This window comes from Mauremys reevesii, linkage group 7, assembly GCF_016161935.1.
Source record: "Mauremys reevesii isolate NIE-2019 linkage group 7, ASM1616193v1, whole genome shotgun sequence".
Lineage (NCBI taxonomy): Eukaryota > Metazoa > Chordata > Testudines > Geoemydidae > Mauremys > Mauremys reevesii.
Genome location: NC_052629.1, coordinates 84,767,733 through 84,780,767, shown reverse-complemented (window position 1 = coordinate 84,780,767; position 13,035 = coordinate 84,767,733). Strand labels below are relative to the sequence as shown.

At 42.6% G+C, this 13,035-nt stretch overlaps 1 protein-coding gene across 2 annotated transcripts in view; it reads right to left on the bottom strand.

The window, feature by feature from the left end:
* SHISA5 (shisa family member 5) overlaps positions 1 to 13,035 on the bottom strand; it is a 70,341-nt gene that overhangs the window by 21,993 nt on the left and 35,313 nt on the right. The window lies entirely within an intron of this gene.

Sequence of the window (13,035 nt, the reverse complement as noted above, 5' to 3'; positions counted from 1 at the left end):
TTTCTCACCCACTTCCTTCTCTATTCTTTGTGTGCACCACATACTCTCTCCAACAGGTAAGACACTTGAATGGGAGTTAGGAGACCCAAAGCTCTGCCAACAACCTGGTACATGACATAGACAGAGAGATGAAGTTACTTGCCAGTTTCCCCATGCATAAAGCTGGGTTAATACTTAATTCCCATTATAAAGCACTTTTACCTATGGATGGCAAGTAGTAACTATTTTTACTATTCTGGAATTCCTGCACTGTCAGAAACAGCAACAGAGTGGAAATGACTGATGTTCCTCCCAGAGAATGTTGTCAGTAAAGGAGCAGAAGCACAAACAAAATCATTTACTGATGCTGGAAGAGGTTTGCCATGTGGCAACGGAAGAGAAGGGACTCAGACGGGAGGCTAGCATTTTTTACACATCTATTGCTCACCAAATGGTGTGAATTTCAGCAGTAGTACATTGCAAAGAAAACCATGTTCTGCAGGAGAAGCAGCGAAGGCCTTTGTGATGGGTTCGGTCACAGAGACCCTCTTGGGACTGTCACCTGATGTGCTGAAACTACCTCTGAGCCCGTTTTTCCTGATGGCTTGGGACTCCATAACTCTGCCTTGTTGAGCCAGACAGCGCTAGTCTGCTGCAACACAGACCCAGGTCTGAATCACGCCCCCAAAGCTCCAGGCTTTAACCAAAAACCACACAGCATGTATTCCTGTCTCCAGTACCCAGCTCTCAATGGATTCCAAACCCCAAATAAATCTATTTTACTTTGTAAACTCAAATTGTCCGCCCTCTGTAACACTGATAGAGAGATATGCACAGCTGTTTGCTCCCCCAGGTATTAATCACTTACTCCGGGTTAATAAACAGAAGTTATTTTATTAAGTATAACAAGTAGGATTTAAGTGGTTTCAAGTAATAACAGACAGAACAAAATAAGTTACCAAGCAAAATAAAACAAAAACACACAAGTCTAAGCCTAATACATTAAGAAACTGAATACAGATAGTGGAGAGGTGGCTCCATGCGCTGCCACTGCCTCTGCCTCTGCCCCCAGCACTGTCTCCGCAGCTCCCATTGGCCATGAACCAGCCAACAGGAGCTGTGATGGCAGCGCTTGTGGATGCGGGCTGCGCACAGAGACTCTCTGTTCCCCTTCCCCCAGGGGCGTGCAGATTCATGCCAGCAGCCAGTTGGTGTGAGGCCATGGCATGAAGGCAGGCAGCCTGCCTGAGCCCTGCTGTGCATCTCACATCCCCTCCTGCACCAGGTCAGAATCCTCTCCTGCACCAAACTCCCTCACAGAGCCCACACCCCTTCTTGCACCTCAACATTCTGCCCCAGCTTAGAGCCCTCTCTTGCACCCAAACTCCACCCCAGAAAGAAAATAATATAACAGCTGTTCTAAGGTAAGAAGTAGGCTATTTTGAATTAACTTAACTATATTCTATATGTTTTAAGACTGAAATGTAACCACAGAATGGCTTTATGTTAATTAAAAGGCAAGTTTAGTATAGCATTAATAGCATCGATGCCATAATTGTGATCATTTTGTTTTAAATTAGGAAAAGACTTGTATACGGGGCTCCACAAAATCTTATACCCTGGGCCCACCGGAGAGTTAATCCAGCCCTGGCAACAGCACACACTGCTCCTGAAGGAAGCACATGCCCCACTGCGCTATACTACTGACTGCTTCTAACTAACTGAAAGAGCACCAGCAAAGTCCAGAAGGAACCATATTCCTCCCTTTTTTCCAGGCTCCATGAAATACTTTATATCTTCTTACTGTTGTCTGCTAGCATCTTCATTGAAAAATAAAGCTGCTGTTGCATGATACAGATTTAGATGTGGCAGTTTAAGAGGTAATGAAGCCAAACACCTCTATTTAACTGTGAGCAAATTACCGATAATTACATATTTCACAATACGGCACTACTTTTGCATGTGAAGACAAACAATACGATTCTGTTGTGTACTTTGAAATATTGTAAGCTTTTAATTTTGGTCTTGATAATTGTACAACCGCTGAGGGTGCAAGGAATGAGCATTTTCTTTTATTTTCTGAGGAAAAAATACTGTAGTAATTTTTATTTTCCACTTTAGAAGAAGTCCACTCGCAGATTCAGTGTCAGCAGCTAGGCTCATTGAACTATTGCTTTTAAATAAAAAAGTATTATGTATTTTAGTGTAGGAAACCCACCAGCCTAAATTTCTGCTATGAATATTTATCCGTCAAATACCATCTCTCTTAAAAAAAAACAACAAAACAAAACCATTTTTGAGTTACTCCTACTGCTAGTTCTTTTCTGAATTTTGGCATAAATTTCTTTATCACTAGACACTGGCTTAGATGAATTTTTAACATTTATCCTCTGGCTGTTATTAGGGACTTGCATGACTCTGAACATCTAGTTTCCTTTTTCAAATAACTCATGCACCACTTTTTGCTAAGCTTTCATAGTAATTAATTATTCAAATCCCTGAAGTTCTGGTTGCCTTCCTGTACTATTTTTGTACTAGTTTAGTAGTAAGAATTGCAGCACAACCTGGCCATCTTAATCCAGTGCCAGAATTATTTTTCTGTTACTTGCGTTCAGTCCCTTATGAATCCCAAACTCACATTGGCTCTCTCCATGCACTCACCTTTAACCTCAAATGGTTGTTAAATATTTGGCATAAACCCAGTCTGTCAATACTAAAAGTAATTTATGATAAACCTCATACTGTTTTGATAGTATGTATGTGGCACAACTGCAGAAGCTGATTTTTTAAATTTTCCTTGCAATCAAGGTCAAGTTTTTGTTTTGTTTAAAAAAAAAAACACACCAAAATTTATGGCCCGTCCAGACCCCTGGCAGGACAGTTGTCAGGAATAGCTTTTAAGAATAGTTTTCCACATGACATAAAAAAGGTATAAATTGGGGTCCGAAATACTTAGAGCTGGATTTACCATTCCCCAAAATCTTTATAGTTAATTAAATGTATTGTTGTGTTCAATTAACAGTAAAAATGCCACTTACTTAGCTCAATAGGCTAACAGTTTAAGAAAATTAAGTATTGTATTTCAGAGTTTACTTCTTGTAGTGCCCAACTACTCCCAATGTTATCAGAATGGGTGTCCCAAGCTAAAATATTTCAGAGATGCTTTATCTGAGTATCTATTTGCTTTGTCAGGAGAGTTTTTAGTTTTAATACATCTTAACTTAAAAAAGTCTCATGAACTGTAGGGGCCTAAATGCACTTATATATATATATGCCTCCATTTGAGGATCTCAAATAGCTTTATAAATATTCAAGAATTAAGTTTCACAACCCTCCTGTGAGATGGGGCAAACCAAAGAAGTCACGTGATTTGTGGTAAGTCACCCGGAAAGCATGAGCAGAGCAAGATCAAAACAGCTCTTGCATTTCCTAGTCAAATGTCTTAAAAGACCATCTTCCTTCCCCCCACATTCGCAGATCATGCAACTTGTTAGCAAATTGGCCAGTTCCAGCTTAAAGGTTGAAAGTGGAAATTGTAGTTTAAAATAATTTTCCAAAACACACTACTTTTTTCTTTAGAGAACAGGAATTTTTACCATTACGGTGAGCAACTTACTTGATTAACTTGAAAGTTAGAACAACTCAAACTGTTTGTCAAAATCTGCAAATCCCTGAGTGGATCTAGGTCAATTTAGGGTTTGGGCAAAAACCATGAGACAACTGGTGGCTTCAAAATGTTTCTACCCAAAACCAAACTTAGAAATGTGAGTGAAAACTCAGCCAAAAAATGCTGAGTTTAAAACCTGAAATGCTAATGATTATAAATCACATGACCAAAAATATAAAGAAGTCTTCAAGCCTCTGAAAACTGAAGCCACTGTTTTGCTTAGGTCTATTTCCACTTCTTGAATTATGATAGGTGAAGGGAGGGAGAGGTCTCCATGAAATAGAATTTCCATCCAGAGTTTCTTTAAGCTGCTTTATGAATAGGAGAAAAGCCAAATGTAATTTTTTATCTTAACTAAGGTTATCTCCACTGCAAGGTTAGCCAAGCAAAAACTTAGTTCTGTGAGTTCTCCGAACAAAGACTTTTGACTCAGAAATCCAGGATGGCCACTACTTAGGACCAGAGTAAGTTAAATCATCTTTAAGTTAAAACACTAATGTATGGTCTCTTGCAACACATGCTCAAGTATAAAAATAAACCTCACACTGTTATGAACAGCCTGAGCTCATTCATTGCCATTTCCTGTTTCTTTCCCTTTAGACAAGAAACAAGTACTCAGTTTGCCAGTAAGGAAAATTAAAAGCAGAACACAAACTAATAGCCACTTTTACTGAGGCAATGGGAGAATTTGATCAACAGCACCAAGTAAGAAAAAATAAATATGAAATACTGGTGTACCCGGTAGGTCTCTCCAGGCTAACATTATACTTATGGCAAGCTTAAACTATAGTTTAAATTTAATAAGGTAAACAAAATTTTTTATTCAAAATGTGTGAACAATTGTTCTCCATGTTCACTGATGGTAGGACAAGAACAAAGGACTTAATCTGCAGCAAGGGAGATTTTGGTTAGATATTAAGAAAAATGTTTAACTATAAGGAGAGTTAAACTCTGGAATAGGCTTCCAAGGGAGGCTGTGGAATCCCCATCATTGGATTGTTTAAGAACAGGTTGGACAAACACCTGTCAGGAATGGTTTAAATTTACTTGATTCTGCTTCAGCACAGAGGGCTGGACTTGATGACTTCTAAAGGTCCCTTTCAGCCCTATATTTCTATTATTCTATAGAAATGCAAGACAGTTTACAAGTTTTCTTGCAAGGCACACCTTACCTTTAAGGATTCCATCAATGACTTTTCCACCTTTTTTACTGGCTTATTATAGTCCCTATAAAAGCCAACTGTGTATACCTGTTTTCTCCATCCTGCATATGGGGAATTTATTTGCAATAGTGTACACTGCAAGTTGGTCCTTAAAAGGAAAAAAAACCCATAGTTCTTCAGCAAAAAATCATCTAACAAGACTACTAATTTCTAAAAGTAGTTCTTGAATTATTCTGGGATCTGTTCTGTTTTGTAAGGAATGTGTTGACAATGTCCCTTACCAAGGTGCTTCATGGATATTCACATTTAATAGCATCAAGAGTGATCCAGAAGTGTTTGGAGGTCCCCTCCCTCATCAGTAAGTCAGTAAAACGAATACAAGAACAGTTATAGTAATGATCCACTCAGCTTTCTCAACAGCAGGGAGCTTCTGAGCAACTTCATTTTGCTGTTATCTATCTTAGTGTTTTATGTTGCAGCCCACCACCATATGCTGATCACCCAAGTGGAATTGATGGAGTCTCTGACACTCTCCCCTTTACACGGACAGAACTCTGGGGTAGGGTTTTTTTGCAGGGAGAGGGGGCAGTGCAGGCTTGGATTTGTGAAGGTCACTTATGGTGGAAAGACTCTCTCAAAGAGGAAGGTTTTGCAATATGTCCTAAAGATGGTCACATTCTAGATTTACCTCTTCTCCTCTGGAAGATTGTCCATAGCTAGGTCCTCTTGACAGAGAATGCTTTGTCCACATGCGTCTTTCCAGACTTTTTGAATTGCATGGTCCCACAGGAGTGCAGAGGTCTCAAGGATTCATAGGTCAAAATACTGTCTATGGATGTAGCTGAGGCTTGATCCATCAGTGGCTTTGAAAATTAGGAACAAGGCCTTAAGCTTGTGTCAAAAGCTGACGGAAGCCAGTGGAGGTACTTGAACGCAGGCCTTCTGCACTCACAACAGCATGAAACATGGAGACGCTTTGCAACAATATTCTGAACCAGCTGGTGCCTCTGCAACATCTTCATATTCACCTTCATATACAATGGATTACAGTAATCCAGCCTGGAGGTGGCAAATGCATAGATTAATGTGGCAAGTTGCTCCTCTAGGATGAAGGCACAAAGTTTCTGAGCAAGCTGGAAGTGAAAAAGCATTTTTGGAAATAGATGCTACCTCATTATCCAAGTGAAGCAAGGAGTCACAGGACCCCAAGGCTTTGCACCACTTTGACAAAAGGGGCTGTGTTGCCGAAATATTGGGTTTGTTTAGTTGAGAGCCAATAACAGCTTGACAGGGATAAGGAAAAAAGTTGCTTTATTCTGCAGAAGAAAGGAGAGCCTTGCACCTTGGTACAAAAGACTTTGTTTTATACAAATTTTACAGATTTTTTATACACATTTAGAAAAAGGCACTTACCGTGTTAACACTTGATTGGTGGTTGCCAGACCCCATACTTTTGTTATTTGGTTAGTGAAAACCGGTTTGGAGCCAGTTTGGAGAGAAGACAGTTTAAAAGTTTAGGTTACTGTGTACATGAGGCTTTGCTTTCCCCTAATGGCTGCCTACTAGTTAGTGAGGGGGTTGCCAGTAACTTTCACAGCTGTCAACACTTTCCACTGGGCATACAAAATCTTGGCCAACACTTTAAAGCGCTTCTCTTTTCTGACCAATATCACTTTGGTCTTGGCTGGGTTCAGTTTGAACCAACTGCTCTTCATCCAAGTTGTTATGAGCATTCTGACATTTTAGTAGCAGTGGTGGTGGTGGTTGCATCAGTTGAGTGTCAAAGCCCATGAAGTCTCATACTTTCTCCCAGTGGTTTCATGGAGACATTGATGAGAAGAGGGGATAGTCTGGATCTCTGTGGGACACTGCAGGTTAGGGCTTTTAGAGTGGAAGAGCAGTTATCCGTCACCTCTGAGTTCTGCTAGAGAGGAACAACTGAAGCCACTGCATTCCTGGGACACTAACTTCTGCTATGTCATGTAGGTGTGTTAACAATATCTTGCGGTCACACTGCCAAAAGCTGAAGTGATCCTGTAGTATAGCATGGAGATCTTACCCTTGTCCATGCAGTCTTTTAGTGCTAGAGAGCAGTTTCTGCTGTGCCCTGGCCTGAAACCTGATTGTGAGGCATCCAGGATGTTGGCTGATGTGACATGTTATTTGGAGCTTGGTGGTTACTACTTTCTCAATTAATTTTGCCCAGAAGAGGGTACGGTTGCTAAAAACAAAGAGCAAAATGAAATAAGTTTGGGTATAATTTGTGTCCAGTTTCTCAAGGTATAATCTTGGGAATAGTGTACAAATGGACTTGCAGGATTCAGACAAATGAACATTGTCTCAATACCCACTGGGAAACTGAACTGGAGCAATTTAGAACAGTTTTTGGACAAAACAATATGATTTTGGACTCCTTGCAAGCCAGGATCTTTCAGATGGAGCATCGAATTTTGCAGTATTAGAGCAATGTGCTTCCCAGTAGTTAAATACTATTCTGGGGGCAGGGAGATTCAAAATTGAATGGAGTCACATTTCCAGGTACGATATACAAGTTTTACTCTTGTATAAATACCAAACAACTGTCGATCTCCTTAATTCATCTGCTGTAAATTTCAAGGTCCCCCAATTTTTCACTGCAGTTTAGAAAAGTGTATCTCAAGACTCATCACTGCAGCAGCAGGAAACAGTTGGCAAAACAAGTGGAGGCAAACAACCAGCACAAGTCACTGAGGAAATGCAACTACTAGAGAACTGCACTTCTGCTAGCACACACTCACAACAGCACACCAGCAAGCAGCAAAAAAAAAGAACAGAAAAAAGGGAAGATAACAAAGAAATGGTAAAAGAACCCTAACACGTGGAAACACTCAGAACAACAACTGTGAACTAGCAAGACATGAATGAGATACTCAGATTTTTGCTGATTAAGAGGAAAATAGAAAAGCAACTTAAGAGAAAAATTTTTGCTGTGCTGTGCCACCTTGTTTATAACTCAAAACTAATGTCCTTATCAAACTCAGCCTCTTTTATAAGTTAGTTTTTGGTTTTCAGTTTAGCTACAAATTATTTTATTTATATCTGTTTTATTTGTTTGTGTTTTTTTTATTTTCTTTCTAATTTTTTTTTTTTTTTTTTCTAAATTTAAAAATCTTTTCATAAATAAAAATAGATTTTTGTGCATATAACTCTCAGTGTGGGGAAATCACTGAGGAAATTAGAACTTATGCTGTACAGTTTCCACAGTTCTCTGTGCAGCACAAAACTTGATATTGTGCATTTTACATAGGTAGTTCTGAAGCAACTCTCTCCCAGACTTTGCATTTTAAGTGTGTATAGATGCCTGCAGCTGCGTCCCTACCTGTGATGTGATGTAAGTGTGTTGTGAAGCCTGCTGGGGGAAGGGCCTGCATGCTGTCTCCAGCAATGCTAAGTAAAGGAGCCCAGGCTGGTGTGTAGGCAGGTGCAGGTGTGGCCCCAGTTCCAAGATGTGTTAAGGGGGGAAAAAGGCCCCACCTAAAAACAAGCAGTTTCTAGCCAGGTGTCATCAAAAAATCACATTGGCAATAGCCATTGCATAGAAAGAAGTACAGGGACCATCTGGTCATCTCATACTACAGACTGCATATCCACCAGCACCACATCTCACCCACCACTCCAGCACCCAATAAAGCTAACCTATGTTTGAGTTAGACAAAAAAAAAACAAAATGTAACCTAAAATTGAGTTACTGGAGTCCTCTCAAAGCACCTCACCCCCACCCCAAATGGAGCAGAGCGCCAAACCTAACCTCAGGGCCTAAAAACCATGAAGATGAAAAAAAACCCCAACCCAAGGCAATCTCCTTCCTTATAAAACCCTTGGCCTGTTTATCACTCAGGTTGAGAATGGTGATCAGTCATTCCAGGGTGCACCAGCAGTGCAGACTCAGTCAACAACTCAGAAAATTTCCGCTTTAGCTTTGCTCTGGGCAGGTTAATTTGGGGCCAGCCCGCTAGGGTTGTCGCGAAGGCTGCTCTGCTGGGCGCCTGGCGGCTGCAGGGCTCTGGCAGGCCAGGCAGCCACAGACAGCCAGAGGGGGCTGGGAGAGGGGCAGGAGAGCATCTGCTGAGGGAGGGAGGGGGTGCAGCAGAGGAGCAGGAGGGAGGGGAGCCGGAGGAGCCATGCTAGGCGAAGGAGGGAGGAGCCTGGGGGTGGGGGAGAGATGAAGGGCTGGCTGAGCTTGCTGTGTATGAGCAAATATCTTCAGGAAGGAAGAAGTTGAGTTGAAAGCAGTGGCAAGGAAGCAGTGGCTAGTGAGCTTGCTTGCTGCTGCCCAGTCTAATCCTCTCCTCCCCCTCCATCCTGGGTACAGGAGGGGGTCAGGGAGGTCACAGGCCCCAGAGCCAAGGGCCAGCCCGTGCAGCTGCCTGCCATGGCCTGCACGCCACCCACCCACGCAATGCAGGCGCCACTACTGGGCGCTAGGCGCCAGGCTGGGCGCCATGCCCTGCCCATCCCCGCCCCAGCTGTCCAATCTCACCCACACAGGCACTCAACTGCCACGATCCATGCACCGGCCGCACCAGACCCAACCCACCCCCGAAAAACCTCGGTGTGCAGAGAGGGGACATGACATGGTGACATGGCATGCCGTGAGGCCCGCCCCCAGCCCCCCAGGGCCTCCGCAGCTAGGCCCCCTGGCTGGTGGCTGGGTTGCAGTCCAAGCGATTGGTGCAGTCCCTCCCAGTCCTGGGGGGCACCCTCACCAGCCAGCACCAGTAGCGTAACTGGGGGGCGAAGAAGGCAAGGCCGAGACAACAACAACAGTAGTACAGGCGGCTGCCACGCCCCCGCCTGGGGGAGAGCAAGGGGGGGGCTGGGGGGAGGAGGGAAACATGGGAGCTGGGGCTGGGAGGAGCCATGGGCAGGCAGGGGGCAGCACAGCCGGAGGAGCCATGGGGGGGGCGCGGGGGCGGCACAGCTGGAGGAGTAAGCGGGGGGGGCGGGGCAGGCATGGAGCGACCGGAGGAGCCAAGAGGGCATGGCCAGAGGAGGAGCCAAGGGGGACGCCTTTTTAACGTTTGCTCCCCCTGCTCTTAGAACCTGGCTTCGCCACTGGCCAGCACCCAGGAAAGAATTCTCTGTAGTAACTCAGATCCCAATCCATCTAACATCCCATCACAGACCATTGGGCCTATTTATCTACTAATAATCAAAGATCAATTAATTACCAAAATTAGGCTCTCTCATCATCCCATCCCCTCCATAAACTTATCAAGCTTAGTCTTGAAGCCAGATATGTCTTTTATACGGTCCAGTGTCTTGTATACGGTACTAACACCTCCTTATCTTTACTGGAAATACCTCGCCTGATGCATCCTAAAGCTGCATTAGCTTTTTTAACGGCCATATCACATTGGCGGCTCATAGTCATCCTGTGATCAACCAATATTCCAAGGTCCTTCTCCTCCTATGTTACTTCCAACTGATGTGTCCCCAGCTTATAACAAAAATTCTTGTTATTTATCCCTAAATGCATGACCTTGCAGTTTTTACTATTAAATTTCATCCTATTACTATTACTCCAGTTTACAAGGTCATCCAGATCTTCCTGTATGATATCCCGCTCCTTCACTGTGTTAGCAATACCTCCCAGCTTTGTGTCATCTGCAAACTTTATTAGTACATTCCCACTTTTTGTGCCAAGGTCAGTAATAAAAAGATTAAATAAATTGGTCCCAAAACCGATCCCTGAGGAACTCCACTAGTAACCTCCTTCCAGCCTGACAGTTCACCTTTCAGTATGACTCACTGTAGTCTCCCCTTTAACCAGTTCCTTATCCACCTTTCAATTTTCATATTGATCCCCATCTTTTCCAATTTAACTAATAATTCCCCATGTGGAACTGTATCAAATGCCTTACTGTCAAGTGGACATTCCTTGGCAATGAAAGGGGGCAGGAACAGATCGATCTGCATTTTAGTAAGCAACAACATGGAACTTCTTTCACCACAAGACACTATGTCTCTGTCCTCACAACTGGAAGGAACTTTATATCTAGGGGTAACTCTCAGGAAAATGCATTTCAAAGGGCGACTGGACTATAAAAGTGAGGGGCAGAAACACCCCTGGATCTTTCTTTCTCCCCCACTCCCTTTCAGCTAAGATGACAAAGGAACCAGAATTTTGACTTTGGGGGTGGGAGGATTCCGGTCTTGAGATTTTGGTCAGCAATGTTGCTAGGAGCATATGTTAAGGATTTTACCTTGAAACAAGTCTAGACTGTTAAGTTTTAGTTACTAGAAAGTGTTTTATTTCTCTTGTGACCATTTGTGACTTTAATACCTTATACTTATACTCACTTAATCTCTCTTTGTAGTTAAATAAACTTGATTTTTTTAAAATCAAAACTATTCTACTGTTGTGTTTAAACTGAACTGTTGGGTAACTCCAGGTAAAGTGGCAAACTGTTGCATATTCACCTCTTATGGGGCAATGGACCTTTAATATCTGAACTGCCCAGGAGGGGGCTGCACAATGCACAACACACTGTGCTGGAACACCCTGCAGGTAGTAACCCAGGCTGCTGGAAACCAGAGTATGGCTGGTGTATTGCTAAGAGGCTGCTGCAGTCAGAGTTGCTGGACCCAGGCTGTAGCTATACACAGACACTCAATGTGTGACCTACATGGCGTTGTTTGTGAGTGGCACAGGTGGGAGCGACAACAGCAGAGCATTGTGAAGCACCCAAGGTTGCAGGGCAGGTGGTGACAACCCCTCACTGGTCTTCATTGCATCCCAGAAAGTAACAGTCAGGTGGTAAGACAACCACTCCAGCGTGTGAACGCAGGCCAATGGAGTGCCAATAGTTCTTCAGTGCCTTCCCACAATTCTCTGTGCACCCAGAAAGGACAGACACTGTCCCACAATTCACTGGAAAAGACGTTAGAGAGTATCTCAGCTTACTGCAGCACAAAGAACAATGGGGTATGCCCCTGGAAGTCTTAGTGCCACAGGTGTGCAAGCGCAGCACCTGTATGGACACAACAGCCCAAGTATTATTTTGCAGTCACTGTTGTCACTCAAACAGTGCTACCTTAGAGATTACCTACACTTCAGTTACCTCGTTTATTAACTCTGCAGTTAGACATATCCTATAATATTTTATTCCATGTGTTTCTAGGTAAGCATGTTGTACGAACAATGGCCTTCTTGATCTGTATGTTGGAATTGTCCATGGCTGGTAGACTCAGATAATCTGCACATGATCTGTAGTTTGACAGAGTACAGAATTTGTAGCAGCAAGAAATTGAAACAAGGCAGTGAACTAATTGATATACAGGGAGAATATGATGCAAAGATCCATATCTTAATAGACAATATCCTGCTGCTGCCTAACTGTGAGCAGCCCCTTAGCAAGTTTGGAGCCATTACTTTTGACTATGTGGACTCAGAAGGAAATTATTATATACCTACCAGATTTGCTATTTCAGAAACATACACATTGGACTTCACACACACACACACACACAAGCTGCAATTGCAAAGGAGCCAGTATATCACACACACACACAAACCCAAACTGGCTGTGCAAAATGAGCACTATGACATAATGTACTAAATGTGTCTTATTTGAACAAATATAGGAGAAGTAAATATGGGTAACTTTATCCAGATTTAACCTCCAAAATAGTAGACTTCACTTTCATATACACAAAGAAACGCCCAATTAATAACACACTTAACTACTATTTTAGAGAGACTCATTTCTTTAAAATGTTTGTAACACTACATAAAATAATGTTTAACATGTGCAGCACAACAATTTATTTGACGTCAAAGGCAATTAACTGGGTGGGAAGGAGAATTTCTTGAAGTCTGTGGTTTTACTCAATCAGGAAGTTGAACATCAAGAGGCAGCAGGTTTGGTACAAAACCTCAGCAAGTACACATTCTGTGGTAGACAAATATTTTTCTTTTTTTGTATATAAAGGGAAAGCTGAAACTAAATACATCTGTTTACATGAACTCCTTTGTGGATATAATAGATTTATCATTCTCAGGACAGTGTCCAGGAATACTCCCAATATACACGCTGGTGGATTAGATAATTAATATAGTACTTCTAAGCTATATTAGTGGGACCCCATAGTCCAGCTGCCAAGACTCTGGAACCAGTGCAATTCTCCTTCTGAGCTCCCAGTTGCTTAGACATGTTCCCCCAAGAATGCACCTGGCTGTCAGAG